This window comes from Mustela nivalis, assembly GCF_964662115.1.
Source record: "Mustela nivalis genome assembly, chromosome: 18".
NCBI lineage: Eukaryota > Metazoa > Chordata > Mammalia > Carnivora > Mustelidae > Mustela > Mustela nivalis.
The window spans coordinates 33,764,421-33,787,212 of NC_139037.1; the positions used below are offsets into that span (position 1 = coordinate 33,764,421).

General features: G+C 38.7%; 1 protein-coding gene across 2 annotated transcripts in view; it reads left to right on the forward strand.

Annotated features, from left to right (window-relative positions):
* Window positions 1-22,792, forward strand: part of N4BP1 (NEDD4 binding protein 1) — a 49,246-nt gene that overhangs the window by 4,195 nt on the left and 22,259 nt on the right. The window lies entirely within an intron of this gene.

The window sequence follows — 22,792 nt, forward strand, 5'->3', positions numbered from 1 at the left end:
ACCCAGCAGGAGGGGGTTGAAGTCAGGGGTGGCTGACATGGAATAAAAGGAGGATGAGGACTGAATTTTTGAGAGGAAGTGTAGGTTCTGACTTGATGCTGCCTCATTCATAGAGATCAAAGATGCAGTGCCTCGGAGGGATCCTGGGAGTCAGACAATGATGGGCAGGGGTGAGGCTGAAAAGATCTCAGCCCTGGGAGCTAGAAAATAGAACTCTTCCTTTAACTCTAGGTGGCAGGAATTCCATGCTCCCTGGGTCCATGTAGGGAGAATGCATATCGAAGCAGCTGGTTGGTAGGGAGTATATGGTGAATAAGGAAGGTGCTTATGCTCTGTGCGAGAAGGTGACTGCCAATGCTTAGTATTAGCCAATGACATAGTAGGGGCCCAGTGATATCTCATCTCATTATCTGAGAAAAGTCAGGGGTTTAGATTTCATAATCTATTTTGTTTATTAAGAGGTAACCAATTTCTACTTTAAAAACCATTCATGCTGTGAATGATATCTCAGTAAAATTTGCATTAATGTATCCTTGTCAAAAGTGTATGTTCTGCAGGCACCTGGGTGGCTCAGTGGGTTAAAACCCACTGGGGTCCTGGGATCGAGCCCCACATCAGGCTCTCTGCTCAGCAGGGAGCCTGCTTTCCCCTCTCTCTCTGCCTGCCTCCCTGCCTACTTGTGATCTCTGTCAAATAAATAAATAAAATCTTAAAGAAAAAAAAAGTGTATATTCGGGGGGGGGGAACCATGCACGCTAAATGAAACATGTCAGAGGACCAGGTTCAGTTTTTAGGACCTCTTCTAGATAAAGGAGACAGGATGAGTGAAGATATGCCCCCCCTCTCCCATTTGGTGAAGAGGGCAGTTGAACACCTTAATGGCCTATAGTATTGTCTCAGTGAAGTGGGAAACCAGTTCATGCCTGCAGAGGGAGGGTGAGAGCTGGAAGATGGTGGAGTATGTTAGGGTGGATGCAGTGGAGCTTTTGGAAGTACTTTGGAAAAGAACAAAAAGGGATTGGAACTGAAGTAAGGACCAGGGGAATTTAAATGGCCTGAATTTATAATATCACTTGATCCAGAAATTCTCCAGTAGGTGATTTCCCTCACTTGGGGTATTGGTAAAGCTAACACACCAAGGACTAAAGGAATCCAGGATGTAATCGAACGAGGCAGAATGGGGCCCAGGAAATGCTTCTGAGTGGTCAGCATTATTTGGGTTAGAATAATCCAAAAATGTGTAAGACTTACCTTCTACTTTAGTGACCTGACAGCTATAAAGGTTCAGACTGGGGAGGAGAAGGCAGAAAAAGGGGCATAATGAACTGTGAGAACAAGGGAAGGAGTAAGACCTTAGACCCTGTCCCCTCCTAGACTCTTGGAATCATACAGATAGTGCAAGTTCAGTGAGTATTGGAGAACTGTAGAAGGTGAAGTGAGGGAGGAATTTCAGATTAGAATCTTGGATATGGAGGAATTCTGAGAACCAAAGAGTGGTGCCTCAGTAGTCTGGGTACGAATGGAAGTGTGAGGCATCTGGAGATAGTATGGGGCTGAGTTCAGCAAGGTTCATAGCAGTGATTTGGGTGCTAACATTAGTTTAGTTGGTTGATCCCTGAGCCTGTCCTGGAGGTTAACAAACAAGAGGGAGTAATGGGAAACAAATGGCTTGGCTGCTTGTACAAAACTGTCCATCAGCTTTTCGGGGGCTTAGATTTGCTAACTACAGTTGCCTGTCAGTGTTTCAGGCATTACGTTGTGACAGTGAGGAGCCACCATGAGCCACAGCTGGAACACCAGTCTGGAGGACTTAAAGAGTAGTTTGGAAGACTGGGAAGCCTTGGTGGCTCAGCTGGTTAAGAGTCTGTCTTTGGCTCTGGTCTTGATCCTTGGGTCTTGGGATTGAATCCCGCATTGGGCTCCTTGTTCTGCTTCTCCCTCTGCCTGCTGCTCCCCCTGCTTGTCTGTGCTCTCTCTCCCTCTCTCTGATAAGTGAATAAATAAAATCTTTAAAAAGGGGGGGATGATATTTGGAGGACTGATTAATCTTAAACATTGAAATTACAGTACATTCAAGAAGCTATGCTAAGGTAAACCAAACATCTGGCCCATTTTAATTTGTGAGGAAGAGAGAAAGGGAGAAAGAGCGTCATGAAGAGTTGGCAATCATCCTTAGGGTTTTTACTTAAATGTTTATAGAGTAAGAGGAGAAAGATCAGGATTTAAAAAAAAAAAAAAAGGAATTCGAGTGGAAGTGGCTCAGTACTGCATTGACTTCAGAGAGTTAAAATGGACACTGTACTGTTTCATTTCTTTTTCTGTTAGGAGAGCTTGGTACCTGGTTCCATGAATGAATTCTTTTTTTTTTTTTTTTTTTTTAATATTTTATTTATTTATTTGACAGAGAGAAATCACAAGTAGATGGAGAGGCAGGCAGAGAGAGAGAGAGGGAAGCAGGCTCCCTGCTGAGGAGAGAGCCCGATGCGGGACTCGATCCCAGGACTCTGAGATCATGACCTGAGCCGAAGGCAGCGGCTTAACCCACTGAGCCACCCAGGCGCCCCCATGAATGAATTCTTGAACAGTTGATTTGTTCATGGAGGAAATAATTTGTAGATGTAATACTGGGTAGTGACATGGGGTTTTTGTTTTGATTTTACCAGAAAGGAGGTTGGTGGCCTCTTTGCATTTCCTAGAATGATTTTTTTTTTTTTTTAACTCACTGTGGTTGTGAAAATCATCTTCTTAAGAAATGGTGGTTTGTTCAGTTTCTTTTTATGGTTAATATTTTGGGGTTATACCAGAATGTTGAAATAAGGGATACTCAGACTGGTTATACTGGGGTCAAAGTGATTGCTCAGGACCGTAGTTTCCTCTTCCCTATTTACCAGCTAGTATTGTAGGGTTTTAATTAAATCAAGGACAACATTCTTGTTCTGTGTTGGCTTTTTACTAAATTAATATAACTGTATTAAGTTAGAAGTCTTGCATTTCAAAACCAAAGATGGGGGGAGGGCAATACTTAGAGTAATTAATTAAAGAACTGTTTTGTTTTTTTTTTAATTAAGTAATGTCCAATAGAAACAACATAGGAAACTTCTTTGTTTAAAGAAACTGAATTATTATTTGCTATTTTATGAGGTTCCTTTCAAATTGGAGGGTTTTGTTCAGTTTAGTACTGAGAGGATTAGTAATTTATATTGGTTGATAAATAAGGAGCCACATGATAAATATTTTAGATTTTGTGTACTGTACCCAGTGTTTGTCTCATACTCTTTTTTTGTTTTTGCTTTTACAACCTTTCTGAAGGTTCTTGAAACCTTCAGATAAGACAAGAATCTGAACAATTCTTATCTTGGGGGCTATACAGAAATTGTCCAGAGGCTATATTTGCACTGTCCAGTATGTAGCCACTACATCATGTGACTATTTAAGTTAGCCAGAGTTCAATGAAATTAAGTATTTACTTCCTCAGTTGCAATTCAGGTGCTCTGTGGCCACATGTAACTTGTGTCTACCAGTGTGGGCAGTGCAGTTATAGAACATTTATGCTATTTTGTCCAGAAGTTCTGTCAGACAGTGCCACCCTAGATAGAAACTAATCCTTGGTTGGGCCTCCCTGACAGTTCTCTGTTATGACATTGAATGAACATGCAGCCATCCTTTTACCTTGTTTCCTGAATTTCTATAATTTTTGTTAATTGTGTCCCTTGTAATCATAAATAATTTCCGAGGATGACTCTTGATCATAGAGACACATGAATACAGACTAGCTTCATTGTATTTGGAATATGGTAGGAGATATTAGCAATTAGTAAATCTGGAGAATTATCCTCTGAGAAAATTTCACAAGGAACCTTCTGTTGCATTTTTAATAGCCAGGTGGTTTTTGTTCTTAATTGCCTTTATGGCTCTCTTATTCTAAAGTGAGGAAGCAGACCTCCAAAAAAATCAAGAAAGTGGTCTCCATATTTCACCTATAGTATTTGTACATTTGCATGAATTCTTCCCAAGGTTCCCAAAATATGCTAACATTTCTGGCCTGTCAGGAAGTCACTTTCTTTATACTATATGTAAGGCTGGGACCCTGTATGCCACAGAACAGGTACCACAGCAGTTTCCTAAGCATTGGTTCTATGCATGAACTACAGTCCTTATTTTGTAATAGTGGTGTTGCCATATATGATTCAGCAGGATTTGTAAATATGACATTCTAGTTATGGCCTGGGTTGCACATTGAATTTGTCTAATTTTATCCTCGTCAAACTGAGGACAGCTTGTCACTGATCCCTACACAAATAACTACATTGCCATAAAAAAAGTAAAAGAAACCAGACTTCCTTTTTGATTTGACACAAATTAATGGTGTTGCCCCACGTAAGAAATAGTTTTAGCATCCTTCTTGTTGGAAGGTAAAAGACAAATTTTTGTGACTGATCGCTGGGGACGTTTGGAAAATCCCAGAGATAATTTAGGAGTTAATGCTTTCAGAGTGGTATACTGCACAGCACTAATGTAGATGAATTCCAGAGATAAGTCGAGTGAAAGAAGATTTACATAAGACAATTCTATATATATGAAATACTAGATAGGGCAAAAAATTGTGTAATTATGGTGAAAAAATAGAGCAGAACAGCTCTATTCTATTTTTTCACCATAATTACACAATTTTTTGTGTAATTAGAGCAGAACAGCTCTATTCTATTTTTTAGGACATTATTTATTCTATTTTTAGGACATTAAACATAGACTGAGTATTACCAATACTAGGGAATCACTGTTCATTTTGTTGGGTGCTGTAATGACATTGTGGCTATATTAGAAAGCCTGTATATGTATGTGCTTTCATTGTATTTGGTGTCTGACTCATTTGGAAATTAAAGATGTATCTGAAGAGGACCTTAGTTAACCATTTACTATTAGTCTGATCAAGATTTTAAAGGTAACTGAGGATATTGTAAATTATGCTTACGCTGATAACTGAACAGCATATAACTTCTGATACTACAAAAGTTGTCAGTGTTCTAATTGAATTTAGTTGAACATATAAGCTTGTGTGTTTCATAATTATAAATGTGAGTAATCATGAATAATATAGCTTATTTGACCAGCAAGCCAGCAAAGTTTAGAAAGTTCAGATGTGTCCCTTCATAGGAAGAAAAATATATTTAAAAAAAAATACACGAGAGCATTGTGTTCTACACAGATGAAATCAGGAAAAGGATATCTGTGTTTTTTGTTTTTTGTTTTTTTTTTAAGGATTTTATTTATTTATTTGACAGGCAGAGATCACAAGTAGGCTGAGAGGCAGGCAGAGAGAAAGGAGGAAGCAGGCTCGATGCGGGGGGGGGGGGGGGGGCTCGATCCCAGGACCCTGGGATCATGACCTGAGCGGAAGGCAGAGGCCTTAACCCACCGAGCCACCCAGGTGCCCCAAGGATATCTGTTTTTAAATTAGCATTAGAGGGACGCCTGGGTGGCTCAGTTGGTTAAGCAGCTGCCTTCGGCTCAGGTCATGATCCCGGCGTCCTGGGATCGAGTCCCACATCGGGCTCCTTGCTCCGCGGGGAGCCTGCTTCTCCCTCTGACTCTGCCTTCCACTCTGTCTGCCTGTGCTCGCTCTCTCTCATAAATAAATAAAATCTTAAATAAATAAATAAATAAATTAGCATTAGAATTAGCGAATCAAACTGACCTAAGGATTATTTTCATTATGTGAATGGGATTCTTAAATAAAAATTCTTTTGAAGTGTCAGTTTCTGTGAGTTTGTGGGATTTTTTTCTTTTGGTCCTTAAAAGACTAACGTAAGTATTAGATGTTTAGTTCCTTTATTTTCTAGGAATTCTAGGTATATAAATTTAAGTAAAAGCTTGTTACTCTGTATAAACTAATTAGAACAGAAATTTTTTAATCTAATTCATTAATACCCCTGGAGGTAGGAATATATTTCATACTCACACTGTGAGAAATAAAGGCTTTCCTCATTTTATAGATAAGAGCATTCAGAGAGCTTTCAGTTCTGATTCCACAGTGTTAAACATACGTCAAAAGTAATCCAAAAACACGACACTGGTACAGATTTCAAAAAGGCTGTTCTTTCAGTGGTGCTGAGACATGTTTTACACAAACAGAAAAGCAGAAAAGACAAAAAACACATTTTCTTGTAGTCTCTCATCCAACAGAAAATAGATCCATTATCCACTGACAGATCCCTTGGTCAGTCACTGTAAAATTGGATTCCTGTAGTCTACGTTTGTGTATATCAAGGATGTAGTTGAGGCTGACCTGAAAGTATGTAACCAATGGTGTAGGTGTAGAAAGGGACATGTGGCCAAGAACTCTAAAGCAAAAATAAAATCAGAAGAATAAAAAAACAAGGAAAGAGCACCAGTAAAAATCTCTTTTTGCTTGGGATTCACTCTGGGACCCAAAATGAGACATGGTTGGGCTTACACAACCATGCAGTCTTCTTTGTGGGCCATTCAGTTTAATAGTTCCAGGCAGAGGAGTCCACTTGGACATCTCCATGAGGACTCATGGAGTCCTGCTAAAGTGTAAATTAAAAAAAAAAAAAAATTTAAAGCTGTAAACATGACTTTCAGGTAGATAACTCATGAATGAGGGAACCAGCAGGAATGTAAAACTGGTTCAGAGAGCATTTGAGGATCTGATTATTGATCTACACTGAAAGAATAGTGGAGTAAAATTACTTGATGAGATACAGATTGCTTTATATCTCAAGCAGTATAATCGTAGTATTTTTTTCAGTCAAATGGAGATACATCTCTGCTGGACCAAAAAAAAAAAAAAAAAAAAAATCTACATTTTAATATGTAGCATCCCTTTTTAGGCCCAAATGAGTAATGAATGGTGTGTCAGACAAAACTAAATTTTCTAGAGGATTAAATTCTCTGGGGGTGGGCCAAAGACAGTGCTCTGTTATGATTGCAAGGCCATCCTTTTGCCTTATTTAAGAGTATTTAGAACTTTTCTTAACATTATACAGACTATTAAAGTGGGACACCCCACCCTCCACCTCCTTTTGGTCATCTTGGTCATTTTCTCTTTGACAGCATTACCCAGTCATTGGTACTAGGCTAGATGTCAACCTGTGTTCTCAGACTTCCTAATTTCTGTTTGAGTGCATATTTGTTCAGCGTTTATTGTTCAGTTCAGGGTTTCTCAGTAGTGGCACTATTGACATTTTGGTTGAGAATATTTTGTTGTTTGGTGGTATCGTGCTTTCTAGGATGTTTAACAGCATCCCTGACCTCTACCCCCGAGATGCCAGGGGCACCCCATCAGTGTGACAATCAGAAGTGTCTCCTGACATTGTCAGTGCCCCCAGGAAGAGCAAAATTATCCATGGTTGAGAACCACTGTGTTAAATAACCAAGGCTAGGCCCCACACTGTCTCGTCAAGTTGTGTAAATGCTGTAGTTCAAATAATGAGATAACTGGTGTGGGTAGAAAACATTAACATCTCCCTCACCCAGTTCTTGGAAAATGTTTTTGGATGAATATAAGGAAGGAAAGGTTAAATTAGGCTGCAGAAATAAGAAAATAGACTAAAATCCAAACTACAGAGGACTTTGAATATGGGTCTGAGGGTCTTGAACATTAATGCTTTGTAGTGAGGATCTTTAGAAAGTTTTTGAGTAGGAAAGTGAAACAGGTAGGTTTTCACATGTCACCAATACTGTTACTTGGGGGTGGGGTCTGACAAGACCCAGAAAGAAGGGTTTAGAGTTGGTTGCGGTAATACTCAGGTGAGACAGGATTTGTGAAAAATTGCAGGTGATGAGAAGGAAAGAAAGCTTTGAATCCAGGCAACTGTGTTTCATTTTTAAGGGAACTTGGACTAAATACATGTGAAGAGCTCTGAGCTCTGATGCAGATCATTAAATTTGAGGCACTTGTGGGACAGTCTGGTAAAAGTGTCCAGGGGATGGATAGTTTGCAGCCTAATAGTATTAAGGGCTAGAGATGGAAATTTGGAGTTGACATCATAGAAATAAAAGTTCTGGTAAGAACCTGAAGAGTCTCTGAGAGTATAACTGAGGGAGAAGATCAGAAAGGCACGTTGGGGAAGGCATACATGTAAGGTGCAGTAGGAAGCGGCAGCAGAGGATTTTGGGAAGTAGTCAGAAAGATAGGAAGTGGACAGCTAGCGGTATTTCCAAAGTGTGGAGAGGAAATAACTTGTCAAGGAGAAGTTGGGCAGCCACATTGTGCTACAGAGAGCCTGAGTAGGAGAGTACAGAAAATGGGCCTTTGCATTTGACAATAGTTGGCATTGTTCACATTCAGGAAAGTGGTTTCAGTTTGAATGGGGGCAGAATCCAGATTTCAAAGGGTTGGCAGTGAAATGGAGTTTAGGCTACTTTTTTCAAAAAGTGTGATGATAAAGACAGAGGTGGAGCAATCCTATGCCAAGGCAGGAAGGCTGAAGAAAGTGTTCTGTAGGATCAGGGAAACCCACACAGGTTTGTATGTGGGCAGGGGTGAGTAAAAAGAGAGTGATGAACCAAGACCTGGGAAAGGGGCATGGCTTTGAAGCAGAAGGAAGGAGATAACAACAAAGTCATGAAAGGTAGAATTTTTTAGATAAAAAAGGAGAGGCAGTTGAAGACATTCACAGTGTTGGCTTTTGGACTGTGATAAAATAATTTATTTTACTAAGAGTGAGACGAGTAACAAATGAAGTTCAGTACCTGAAGATATTATTTGGGTAAGAACAAAGAATAAATTGACCAGGAGAGCTGAGAGTTTTTTGGAAGCTGTAGAAATTTCAGAGATTTACAGGAATGGGGATCAAGTCAGGGGTAAATACTGAGTATGGTCCCTGGTCCCTGGTCCCGAGTCAAGAAGTACACTCAAGAGTGAGTACGAAGGAAGTTCTTCCCTGTGGAGCTGTTAAGGCAGTCCTCCTGGGAGAGCACTTGGTAGTCATTTTAGAATGAGATGGAAGAGAAAGACGGAACAGAAAGCAGATGTTGGAAATGCACTGGAAAAATGGCTAATGTGGTTACTCATTATATAGCAGTATTATTAATATAGATAACCATATAGAGACCTAAAATGGATCTGTTACAGATTTGTAAATTAATCATGTTAAAAATCTTTTCTTCTTCTAAGTCGTATGTGGTGCTTTGAAATTAGGCATATTCTGTGCGATGCGTGTCAATGTCTAAAAATCATATTACTCCTCCTTTCTTTCATTTTGGAGATAATATACAGCACCGTTTATGTAAGAGTCCCCTAAGTATGAGAAATCTTTAGAATCCTAAAGTGTGCAGCCAGAGATGGGAAGTGTTTCCAAACATTTTAGGAATCTCTCTAAAATGTATTAAGAGTTTCCTTGACTGCATAGTTTCTTTTTCCTTGATGATTTGTGGTCCACTTGAGTGTCTTCTGTGTTAGCACAGTTATGCTCCTGGCAGCTGCCAAAATGTGTTAGATCCACACTGACGCTACCTGATCTTGAGTTGCTATGGCTTTTAACCATTATGTCTTCCTTAAATTTGTTTTTGCACCTGTGCTCTCAGTTGTCATTTGCTGTTACGGGCTCTGCAAGTAGTACCCTGTGTTGTTCCTTCTATACTTTGAACCAGCTGCTTCAAACCATATGTGACCTGCTGACAGAGCCCCTCACGTGTGCGCCCACAGTAAGCGATGGTAGATGGTGAACAGTGGTTCAGAGAAACCTTTCCCCCGTCAAACCTGTGGACTCTTGAGTAACCACTCTGATCTTTTCTGGTTTTAGATATGTTCTGAATGGCACAGGTTGCCAAGAACTTCTCTTTGGTTTTGTGAAATGTTAGAATAGGGTTGAGAAGAGCTGGTTTGTAGAGGGTAGAATAATAGAAAGTCACTTTACTATATGAAAGGAAGTTATAATTACATGTATCAGATGCCCCCTCCCCTCCTTTTTTTTTTTTTTTTACTAAAAAGCCTGAGTAAACAGCATATGAATATTACAGGGTGGGGGAGACAGTTTTTGACTAACATTCAAATGTTGAGATAACCAGTTACAGCCAAATGCAAATAATGGATATTAGGGTCCACAGATGCTTATCCATGCAACTGATGGCTAGACATCTAGACTGCAGTAATACTGCATACCTGTATACTTTATTGTTCACTTCTGAATTTGAACATAAAAATCAATTGTCGCTATTTAGTAATTCACAAGAGTAAATTATTAATGAAAAAGTGGGAGTCTGAATCTCAAGGGATAATTACTCCTTTCTTTTGGGAGTACACAAAGATTTGTGCATGTGAAGCTGTAACAAGCTCTTAGCACAACTGTCCCTCAAAACTATGCATTTAATCTTGTAGTATTGGTTTTAGTTTCTTAGCAAATAATGTCAGATGACTCTGCTTGTATTGGGCATTTCTCTGCCAGTCCTCCTGGTGCTTACATACTGAGAGCCACCAGAGCTCTCCTGAGGCCTTCTATGATCTTTTCAGAGGATCTAAATTTTACTTAATTTTTTTCTCTGAAAGATGGTAATCTAAATACTATCTGGATACCTCCCCAAGAATACTTCTTGCTGTGAAATGATTGTATAAGCAATGAAAAGTAAATTGATTTGTTTGTAAATAACACATCAGATTTATAATTTTAGAGTGTGTATTTTCTGTAGGTTCAAATGTATAAAATCGATGAAGTTGATAAAAACATACAGACTTCTGTGATCATCATTAAACAAATTATGTGTGGGAAATCTGTATACCTTCTCAATTTTGCTGTGAACCTGGAATTGCTTGAAAAAATAAAGTCTTTTTTAAAAAAAATCAAAGTCAGGATTATCACTCATTTTTGCAGTTACCTGTCTTGTGTCAGCATCCAGTTTAATTTTACTTTCCTTTTTTGGTTGCATAGCATTGAGAACATCCTAAATCAATCAGTACAGTTACAATTAATTAGTTATAACTCTTCTTGAAGATTATACCACTCCAGAAAAGTGACAGAAATAATGGAAGATGTTTGTTTCAGAGATGAATCACTCACAATATTTCAAAACTGCTAACATTTCTTATCTTAAATGTCAAATAAGAATCAAGCAAAACAAAACACCAAAGCTGTCACTAATGTAGCATCGCTATCACTAATGTAGCATCGCAGTATGTGATGTATCCATTTTAAACATTTTTTATTTAAATTAAGAAATAAGGAGAATACCAAAATAATATATATATACATGGTTAAAACAAAAAAGTAGTACTGTTTTTGTAAGAAATAGTAACAGTCCTTACTTCCTAAAGGCAACTACTTTTTACTGTTTTTAGCTGTTTGTTTTGATGGTTACCTAAAGAATTATAAATAATATACTGCTATTTTTTATAAATTTTAGGCATTATCTACTTTCTTTAATAGATGAGTTGGGGCACCTGGGTGGCTCAGTCAGTTAAGTATCCAGCTCTTGGTTTAAGCTTGGGTCATGATCTCGTGGTCCTGGATCGCGCCCCTCACTGGGCTCTCCACTCAGTGTAGAGTCTGCTTCAGATTCTCTCTCCCTCACCCTCAAACTTAACTCTCTCAGTCTGACTCAAATGAATAAATAGAATCTTCAAAAAAATAAAAAATCAATGAAGCAAAAACTACCCTCCATTTTCCCATTTGCTATGGTCTGAATCTTTGTGTTCTATCACAGTTCATACGGTGAGATCCCAATGCCTGATAAGATAGTATTAGGAGGTGGAGCCTTTGGGAGGTGATTAAGCCATGAGGGGCTTGAATGAAGTTAATACCCTTATAAAAGAGGCCCAGGAGAACTCCTTTGCTTCTTCTGCCACATGGAAGTACAACGGGAGGACTGTACCCAGAAAGAGAGCCCTCACCCAAGCACACGGGCACTCTTATCTTAGGTTTCCAGCTGCCAGAACTGTCAGAAGTTTCTGTTGTTTCTATGCCACCGGTCTGGTATTTTGTTAACAGCAGTGTGAATGGACTAAGACACCTATATAGTTATTTTGTTATTAGCTAAAGCAAGAATCAAGGTTTATATAGTTATACGATTTATGTAAATATCACTGCAAAGCCCAGTATTGTATTACATTATGTATTCCTTCTGATACAGCTTTTAATTTTTACTGCAATTTATCTGCCCTGTTTTCATTTATTTGTGAAATATGATTTAAACACATCCTTAAGTTTGTACAGATACTCATTGAGCTTCCTTTTCCAGGAGAACAGTCCTTGAGCCTCCTTGCCTCCTCCACTGAGCTAATTCCTCAGCTTGTTTGCTGCACAGCTATAGTCTTTGGACAACTATTTGCCAATCTTGGATTGGATTTACTAATTACTTCATCTCCCTTATTTTTGGTGGCCTTCATCTTCAAATAGTTTCTCAAGAAACTGTGAGAGTGATTTCGTTGGCTTTTAGCATGTCTGGAAATGTCTTTAATATGAATGGTTTAGAATTATAGATTAAAAAATCACTTTCTGTTAGAATTTAGAATGCATTGCTATCCTTTTTATCCCCCAGTTGTCCAGATCTACTGTTGAGAATTTCTAGTATTCTGATTGGGATTCTTTTATATGTGTCCTGTTCCCATCCTGCCCCCAGGATTTTTTTCTTGTGGGCCTTTAAAAAGTAATCATGCTTGAATATTCTTTGGACCCTTTCAAGATAATGTCTGTGTGCTTTAGTGTCCAAACAGGATTTGATGTAATTTTTTCACTAATCATACATGGGGTCTTATATATTTTAGTTCTGAAAAATTATTTGTTTTACTTCTTTATTAATTGCCATTCTGTTTTTGTTTTTGATTTTGTTTTGGAGTGTCACTTATTTGGGTTTTGGATATTCTAGATGGACCCTTAAAGTTTCTTTTCCCTCCGGTTTTTCAGTTTGTTTCTGTGGTACTTTTCGAGAGGTTTCTTCCCATGTGTCTTTGAAATTCTTCTGTTTACTTGTATTTTGGCCATCATATCCTTAATTTACTATTTTTGATTTGATTTTCTATTTTTGACTTTGATTATTTGTCTTTCTTTAGCATCTTGATTTCTGTTATATGAACTCATTATCAGATTATATGTTTCTGAAAGCACTAATTAAACTTTTGTTGAACTTTTCTTTCCTGCCCTGCATTTATTACCTGGTTTCCCTCTAGTTTATGTTCTACTCTGTTGGTTTCTGTCTTTCATATTTGAGATATTAATCTGGCAGGGGTCCTTTTTAGATTTCATGTGGCATCTGAAAAACTAGTTGGAAGCCTTGTGTCTTGGGCAGGATCTGTTGCTATGTGGGCTTTACAAATTGGATCAATTGGAGAGAGAGCTCTTGTTTGAGAGGATACTTGTTTCAGAAGCTTTTTATCTGGAGAAGAAACCTCTTCTCTCTGGGTTGGCTAATAATTGCTGGCATTCCACTGAGTGGGTGTGATCCGCTTTTTCTCATCTGGTGGCTGCACAGTAGTCTCAACAGTATTTGACTCGTGAATTCAACCATGCACTTATGCTAAACAGGCAACATTAGCATTACTTAAATATTAACAGGTAGCCAGGAGATTCCCGTTCTGAGTAAGATAGAACAACCAGACTCTACCCTGTCACCTACTGAATATGATTAGAAAACCTGGACAGAATCCATGGAGCAGCTAATTCGAGGGCTCTGAAAATTAAATAGTAGGCAGACTGGGTTTGAAAACCAGAATTCAGAACACCACCAAACCAGTGGCAAGTCTGCCATTTTTTCCTCTTTTTGGTCCTTCATCCTGAATTCAATGTCGCTCAACCTGAAAGTGGAAATTATCACCAGCGGGTAGAAAGAGCAGTAGGAGAAGCCCTCTGGTTCGGGCTCCAGGGGCAGGAAAGGGAGCACCTAATAGAGGGCAAAGGCCATTTTCTTCATTCCAATGCATACCAGCTTCCAGCCAATCCTGTGATGGTGACAGGGGGAGGTTGCTGGAACCAAAGTTCTGAGGGAGGAGAACCTTCCTTTCCAGTTGGTGCAGTTGTGGTCCCAAGAGGATGGGGCCAGCCTCATTACTTTGTCTGTGTGTATCCTCTGGCATGACCCAGGCAGAGCTGCAGAAGTGCAAGGCAAAGTGGGGTAACCAAAGCCCCAGCTTTCTAACTGGAAGACGGAAGAAAAGAGCCTCAGGGAACCAGAAACCAGAAAGAAACCATAAAAATATGGCAGAGAGGGTAGAGCTCAGAAAAGTGACTCTGTAAAGTTTTGGTGATCTTCTGGGTTTATCCCAGAGCTACACATGTGTGGATCTGCTTTTCATCAGCATAACAAAGACTTAAAAACTGAACTAACAGAAAAACTACCATCTAGGTCCCAGACTGGCCTCTGGTAGCACACATGTGGGACAGATACAGATAACATTGCAGAGACTTTAAAAACTGAATTAGCACTAGAATCACAGCTTACTGAAGACAGGTTGCAGCTTGCAGCCTGAATCTAATTAGGTCAATTAATTACCTGTTAGAACAGAAGTATCAACATTCATCCTAGGATTTAAATAAGACTCAGAGTCTCATAATATTTAGAATGAATACAATACAAAATCACTTGGCATATGAAGAACATGGAAAATATCAACTCTCATGAGAAAAGACGACAGACACAAATGCCAAGATGACACAGATGTTAGAATCATCTAACAAAGACTTTTAAAAAAAATTTTATTTATTTGAAAGCATGCCCACAAGTGGGGGATGGGCAGCATGAGAGACTCTCCAGCAGACTTCCTGCAAAGTGTAGAGCCCAACCTGTGGCTGGATCTCCGACCCTGAGATCATGACCTAAGCCCGAAACGAGAGCTCATCCTTCCCAGAATCAACCGTCATCCGACTGAGCCACCCAGGCATCCTTTGTCTGTCTGTCCTATCTCCACACCCATTGTGGAGCCCAATGCAGAGCTCAAACTCATGACCCCAAGATCAAGAGACCTGAGCTGAGATCAGGACTCAGACGCTTAACTGACTGAGCCATCCAGGTCCCCCATCTAACAAAGACTTGAAAAACATCTATTATAAAGATGCTCCAACAGACAATCACAAATACTCTTAAAAGTAATTAAAAAATAGAAAGCTTCAGCAGAGAAATAGAAGATACAAAGAACCAAATGGAAAGGTTAGCAATGAAAAATACAGTAACCTAAATTAACTCACTGGATAGGCTTGATTTTAAAATGGACATGACAGAAGAGTCACTGAGTTTGAAGACAGAAAATAGAAGGTATCTAGGAATGTCCAGTTGGCTCAGACGGTTAAGCATCTGCCTTTGGCGCAGGGCATGATCCCAGAGTCCTGGAATCAAGCCATCGTTGGGCTCCGTGCTCGGTGGCGAGCTTGCTTCTCCCTCTCCCTTTGCTGTTCCCTCTGCTTGTACAATCTTGCTTCCTGTATCAAATAAATAAATAAAATCTTTAAAAAAAAAAAAAAAGAAAGTAGTAGTTATCTAGTCTAAATGAGGGGAGACAGGAGTGTGGCGTTAAAAAAAAAAAAAAAAAAAGATGTGGAGAAATAATGCCTAAAGATTTCCAGAACCTGGCAGAAGATGTAAACATAATTTAAGAAGCTCAGTGAAGGGCACCTGGGTGGCTCAGTGGGTTAAGCCGCTGCCTTCGGCTCAGGTCATGATCTCAGGGTCCTGGGATCGAGTCCGGCATCGGGCTCTCTGCTCAGCAGGGAGCCTGCTTCCCTCTCTCTATCTCTGCCTGCCTCTCCATCTACTTGTGATTTCTCTCTGTCAAATAAATAAATAAAATCTTTAAAAAAAAAAAAAAAGCAGCTCAGTGAACACAAATGGAATAAGTTCCAAGACTTCCACACCCAGACATCATAACCACAGTGCTGAAAAACTAAAGACAGATGAAAAATTACAAAAGCATTTAGAGAAAAACACATGTAGAATAACAGCAACTAGGATGAGTACAGGTTTCTCATCAGAAACTACAGAGGCCAGAGAAATGACACAATATTTTTGAAGTGGTAAAAAATAAAACAAACAAAAAAACGTTACCCCAAAATCCCCTATCCAGTGAAGTTAATCCTTCAAGAATGAAAGTGAAATGAAGCATGATAAAAATTCTCATTTGAACAAAAACTAAAATGAAATCATTGCCAGTATCCAGTTCTAAAAGAATTGGTAAGGGAAGTTCTTCAGCCAGAAATGATAAATACATGGACAAATGTAATAGATTACTTTAGCTTCTTGAGTTCTTTAAAATGAGTTGTTGAAAATAAAATTTATAATGTAGTCTGATGGGATTTCAAATGTGTATACATGTAGTTTATGTGGTAACTGTAACGTACAAGGGAGGGCAGAGAAAATAGAGATTAAGGTAAAGGATGATAGTGATGTTCTAAAATTTATACCCAGGGGCTTTAAGTTAGGGAAGTGACTGAATGATGGCCCAGAGAAGTCAGTGCCACTGAAGGAAGATTTTGATTATATCTCCCCGGAGAAGGGTGCATACTTCACTATGCTGGGCTATAGGTGAAGCATTGGGCTTTGGTCAGGAGGCAGAAGCAGGAGCAAGGGGGCGGGCAAGGCAGGAGAGAATAAACCATTTGGAATTGGCTAGTTTGGGTAATTTCAGTGGCTTTGGGGCATGAAGGCTGGTTTTAGTTGTCTGGTTCCTGGCCCAGGCTTGATACAAGGTAAGGGAAATACTGGCTTAGTGTGTGAGTTCGATAAAGAGATGGGTGTGGGGGCATAGCACTAGATCAGTCAATCTGGACACATGTTCACCCCTGCTAGAAATTAGAGGTAAGTCTCTCCTCAGGTCTGAAGGCCCCCCTAAGATGTCAGAACATCATAAGATAGAGAACATAAGAGCATGACTAGTGCCGATGATAAGGTTTATACATTCTTGAAATGATAAAATATTGACTCTGAAGTAGATCAGGTATGTTATAATAGCATGACCGCTTTAAAAACTATATAAAGAGATATAGTAAAAAATACAATAAATTATAATACTAAAAAATATTTGTATAGTGCAAAAGAAGGCCATGTAGGGAAAAAAGGAATTAAAAGTCAGGAACAAGCAGAAAATAAATAGTGGACTTAAATCCAAACAATTTCATTAAAAGTAAATAGTATAAACACACCAATTAAAAGAGATTGTCAGAGTGGATTTAAAAAACATAACCAAACTATATGGCGTCTTCATGAAAGTTATTTCAAATATAATGATACAGATTAAGTTCAAACGAGGATAAAACATCTGTGCAGCCATTAATCAGAACAGAGCAGGAGTGGCAATATTACTGTCAGACAAAGCCTTCAGAGCAAAGAGGAGTATTTACATAATGATCAGAGGGTCCATTCACCAAGAAGAGGAAACAGTGCTTAAATGTGTATATTCCTAATAGTACAGCTACAAAATATATGAAGCAAAACCTGGGAGAACTGACAAGGGAAATGGATACAATTATAATTGGAAACTTCAGTATCCTCTCAACAAATGACAGAACCATCAGAAGATCAGCAAGAATAAGAACTCAACATCATTAGCCAGCCAGATCCAAATAGTTGTTTTTTGAACATTGCCCAGCAATAGCAGAATGCACGTTCTTTCCAAGTATCCACAGAATATCTGTCAAGATAGACCATATCCATAAAACAAATCTCAACAAATTTAAAAGAATAGAAGTTATTTAGAGTATGTTGTCTTAATTACCAAGGAATCAAAACTAGAAATCAATAACAAAGATAACCAGAAAATCTTCAAATATTTGTAAACTAAGCAACACTCCTGAATATTGAATAATTTCTAGAGAAATTTAAAAAATACATTGAACTAAATAAATGAAAATACAGTATATCAAAATGTATGGGATGTAGCTTAAAGTATTAGTGCTGAAAGAGAAATTTATAACTACTTTAGAAAAGAAGAAAGTCTCAAATCAGTAATTGAAGCTCCCACTTACAGGAATGAGAAAAAAATAAAAAGAGCAAAATAAGTGCAAAGCAAGCAACAGGAGGGAGTAGCAGAAGTCAATGAATTTGAAAACTGAAACAATAGAGAAAAATCAGTGAAATAATAAGCTTGTTCTTTGAAAAAATAAAATAAAAAAATTGACCTCTTAGCAACCTTTAAGAAAGCAGACAGAAATTACTAATGTCAGGAATGAAACCAGGGTATCAACTGTAGAGTAGACCCTGCAGACATCAAAAAGATAAGGAAACACTACAAACAGCTCTGCACGCATAAAGTTGACAGCTTAGTAAAAATGGGCCAATTCCTCAAAAAGTGCAAACTACCATAACTTACCCAAGATGAGATAGATCATTTGAATAGACTTATAGGTATTAAGGAAGTTGAATTAATAATTTGATAATTCTTATAAAGGAAATCTCCGGGCCCAGATTGTTTCATGGGAGAAGTCTACAAAATGTTTTGGGAAGAATTAATGTCAATTCTACACAATCTTTTCTAGAAAATACAAGAGGAGAGAATACCTTCTTCACTTACTCATTATTATCCTGATGCTAAAACCCAACAAAGATGGCACAAATCGAAACTACAGACTAAAGTTCCTCATGAATATAGTTTCAAAAAATGTAAAAATTCTTAACAAAGTATTAGCAGGTAGCATTCATCAATATATTTGTATATCAGGACCAAGTGGCAGTTTTTCCAGGAATACAGGCTGGTTCAGTATTCAAAAAATCAGTCAGTGCAACCTACCATATTAACAGGCTAAAGAAATGAAGTCACTTGAGAATATTTGATACAGTAAAGCATTTAACAAGTTTCAATACCTATTCATATTCCTGTTCCTAGATAAGTAGAAATACAGGATGACCTCCTCAACATGATTTTTTTTTAATATATAAAAATCTAACATCATAGGGGTGCTTGGGTGGCTTAGTTGAGTGTCTTCCTTCAGCTTGGGTTGTAATCTCCGGATCCCCCCCGACTTGTGTGTGCTCACTCTTTCTCAAATAAATAAGTAAAATAAAAATTTTTAAAAAAAGAAAGAAAGAAAATCCCAAGGAGTCTGTAAGAAAAAATCCTAGAACTAGAAGCAGGGTTAGCAAGGTCACAGGATACATGATCAAAATCTATTTCTATTTATTAGCAATGAACACAGAAATCAAAATAGAGTGCCATGTTCTGTCGCTCCAGAAATCAAGTATTTGGGTGTACAGGGTTTGTATGCTCAAAACCATAAAACACTGATGAAAGAAAGCAAAGATCTAGAGAAATAGATATTATTCTTATATCAGGAGACTCAGCAAATGTCTGTTACCCTCAAGTCAGTCTGCTGGTTTAACAAAACTGCTAAATGATAGCTAAGCAAGATTATCCTAAAATTTACATGGAAAAGCAAAGGAACTAGAATAGCTAAGAACAATTTTATAATGAATAAAATAGCAATTGCTATTACTATCCAATTTCAAGACATTCTGTAATTACAGTAATCAAGATTGTGTTGCATTGGAGCACCTGGGTGGATCAGAAGGTTGGGCCTCTGCCTTTGGTTCAGGTCATGGTACTGGGGTCCTGGGATCGAGTCCCGCATTGGGTTTCCGCTCGGCGATGGGGGGGCCTGCTTCACCCTCTCCCACTGCTGCTCTCCCTGCTCATGCTCTCTCTCTCTGTCAAATGAATAAATAAAATCTTAAAGAAAAAAAAAAAAAGATTCTGTTCTGTTGCATTGATGAAGGAATAGATACCTAAGCCAGTGGAACAGAATAGCGAACCCAGAAATAGCCCCACGAAAGTATGACCAACTGATTTTTGACACCTGCAAAAGTAATTAGAGAAAGGATATTCTTTTCCAGAAATGGTGCTGGAGTAATTAGATTTCCATAAGCAAAAACATGAACCTCACCCTAAATTTCATGTCTTATCCAAAAGCCAACTCAAAATGGGTTGTAAATTTAAATGTAAGACTTTTGAAAAATTACCATAGGAGAACTATTTGGAATCTGGGGCTTGGTGAAGAAAAAGCCAATGAACTAAACTTCCCTAAAATTAAAAACTGTCTCCTGTCATAGAAGACCCTGTTAAGAGGATGAAAAAGCAAACTAGAGAACAAAATATTTGTAAGCTGCACATCTGAGAAAGGACTTCTATACTTGTAGAATATATCAACAACTCCCAAAACCCAACATAAAACCCAAATATTCCAGTTAGGACCAAAAAATTGAGTGGACAGTTTGCAAAGGAGGGATATAGAAAGCAAATAACACATGCAAAGATATTCAGTATCACTTGCCATTAGGGAAATACAAACTAAGACCATGACGAGAGATACACTATATTCTTAATAGAACAGCTAAAATAAAAAATAGTAGCACTATCAAATGCTGGTGAGGATGAGGAAAAACTGGATCTCTTGATCTCATACATTGTGGGAATGGAAAATGTTACAGTTATTCTGGAGCACAGTTTGGCAGTTCCTTGAAATCTAACCATGCACCTACCATATGGCGCAGCATTTATCCCAGAGAAATGAACAGTTAAATTCACATGAAAACCTGTTAATGAAAATTGTTCATAGTAGCTTCATTTGTAGTGACTCCAAACAGGAACAACCAAAATGCCACTCAGTAGATAGTGGTTAAAAATCCATAGTTCATCTGTACCATGGAATAGTACTCAGCGATAAAAAGGGATGAGCTTGATACATGTAACAGCTTGGGTGGGTTTCAAGAGTATCATGTTGAGTGGAAAAGGCCAATCTGGAGGGGCCTGGGCAGCTCAGTCAGTTAAGCGTCTGCCTTTGGCTCAGGTCATGATCTTAAGGTCTTGGGATTGAGTCCCACATTCAGCTACCTGCTCAATGGGGAACCTGCTTCTCCTTTTCCTTCTGCTGCTCTGCTCTCCCAGCTTGTGCTTTCTCTCACTCTCTATCAAATAAATAAGTAAAATCTTAAGAAAAAGGCCAATCTCAAAAGGCAGAAACTGTATAATGCTATTTATGTAACATTCTTGAAGTCACAATATGATAGAGACAAAAACAGATGAGCAGTTGTTGGGGGTAGGGGTGGTGTGGGAAGAAGTAGGGGTAAATAGGACTAACAGGTGGCATGAAGGTAATCTTTGTGGTGATGGAGTCATTACACTGATTGACGTGGTATTTGCTTGAATGTGATAAAATGGCACAGAACTGTGTATACACTGTATCAGTGTGAGTGCCCAGGTTTTGATACTGTGCTGTAATTAGGTGAGATACACGTAGTGATTGGAAAGGACTGGGCGAAGAGTACACAGAACCTTTATGTCCTGTCTTTGCAGCCTCCTGGAAACCCATGATTATTTCAAAATAAAAATGTTTTTAAAGAGAAATAACTTCAAAACACAACCTAAATGCAGCATAGTTTCAAACAAGTGGTAGCAAAATGTCCATTTGGACGTGTTCAGGGAGGCTGACATCAGTATTTAGCACTCTGCACACACATTCAGGAAAAAAGGATGTTCGGTTACTATACTTTGTGTTAAACGCAGTTACCGTGTTGCAAAATTAGCAGACCGCTCTCATAAACAACCAGCACACGTGCGTCCTGCACCAGTCATCTCCCATCTTTACCACCAAGCCCACCTACGTGCCAGGTTTATCCAGAGGACCTAAGAGGATCTTGTGATTGAACATGATACAGCTTAGATCAGATGTTTCCTCTCCGACATTTTCCTCCTGTTTCTACTCAGAGGGATTTGTACCCATTGGTATATGAATTCTCCCTGAAGCTGTGTGACCCCTGTGACAACAAGCAGGCAGCAGGGGCAGGGCTGCAGAGCCTCACCGGAGCTCTTCAGTAGCAACATTTAGGGGAGCGCCATTCTGATTTTTGTGTCAAGTATGGGTCATGTGTTTCCAGGCTCATTTCTTATAAATGTCCTTCCAGAAAATTTGCACTAATAATTTCGGAGTGTTAGTATTTAGGAAGCACTTACTAGATACAAGACACTTGTCGTCAGAATTTTACTATCTCATCAAATTTCCTCAAAACACCTGGGATTGCACCATCTTCTCACTCCTCTACGTGGGGACATGAGGTTAGAGGGGCTGTGGAACTGTACCAAGGCCTCCAGACCCCCAGAGCTGGGGTTTGAGCCCAGGAACAGACTCCAGCGCCCACATTACTAAGTGTATCCCACCATGCCTGAGTGTGTGTGCGCATGCGTGTTCATTGTTCACATCATTCACACTTTGGCCTCTGGGAGCAACCTAATTGGCTGGAGAACGCTGTTCTCTTTCTTACCTCACTGAGGCCTTATTTAATACCAGATTTACTAGAAACTGGTTTTCTGTCTGAGAGGGGGCAGTACTGTCCAGCACTCTCTGGTTCTTTCTATTTAGATCTACATTTAAACAGTCTGCCCTTTGAATTAAAAAAAAAAAAAAAGACATAAAATTATATAGACTATGCATTGTTCTAGCCAGCTAGGGAATTTATTTTATTTTATTTTTTAAAGCTTTCAGAATCTCTGTTTTATCTGGAAACTAAGGACATTAGTAGCAAAGCAAAAGTCCAGGTTTATTCTGGAGTAAACTGTTTGACTTGATTATCTTATCTCTTAATTATGTCATTGTATCAGTAAATACCTGGTGGCAAGCAAAATGTTTGTTCTTTATAGATGTAAATAAATCCAGTCTTGTCCTTACCCACTGTGCAGTTGGGCATACCCCAAAGATCATATTGCAGGATACATTATTGAAAATGATAACACGGGTTTTTAAGGCAAAATTTTCAAGTCCAACAGAAACGATTAAGCAACTTACATCTCTTATCTTGACTCTTTTATTTAAAATGTGGCATTTTTTCCCCAAGTTCTTAGCATGCTTTTGATTTTTGTACAGCTTGA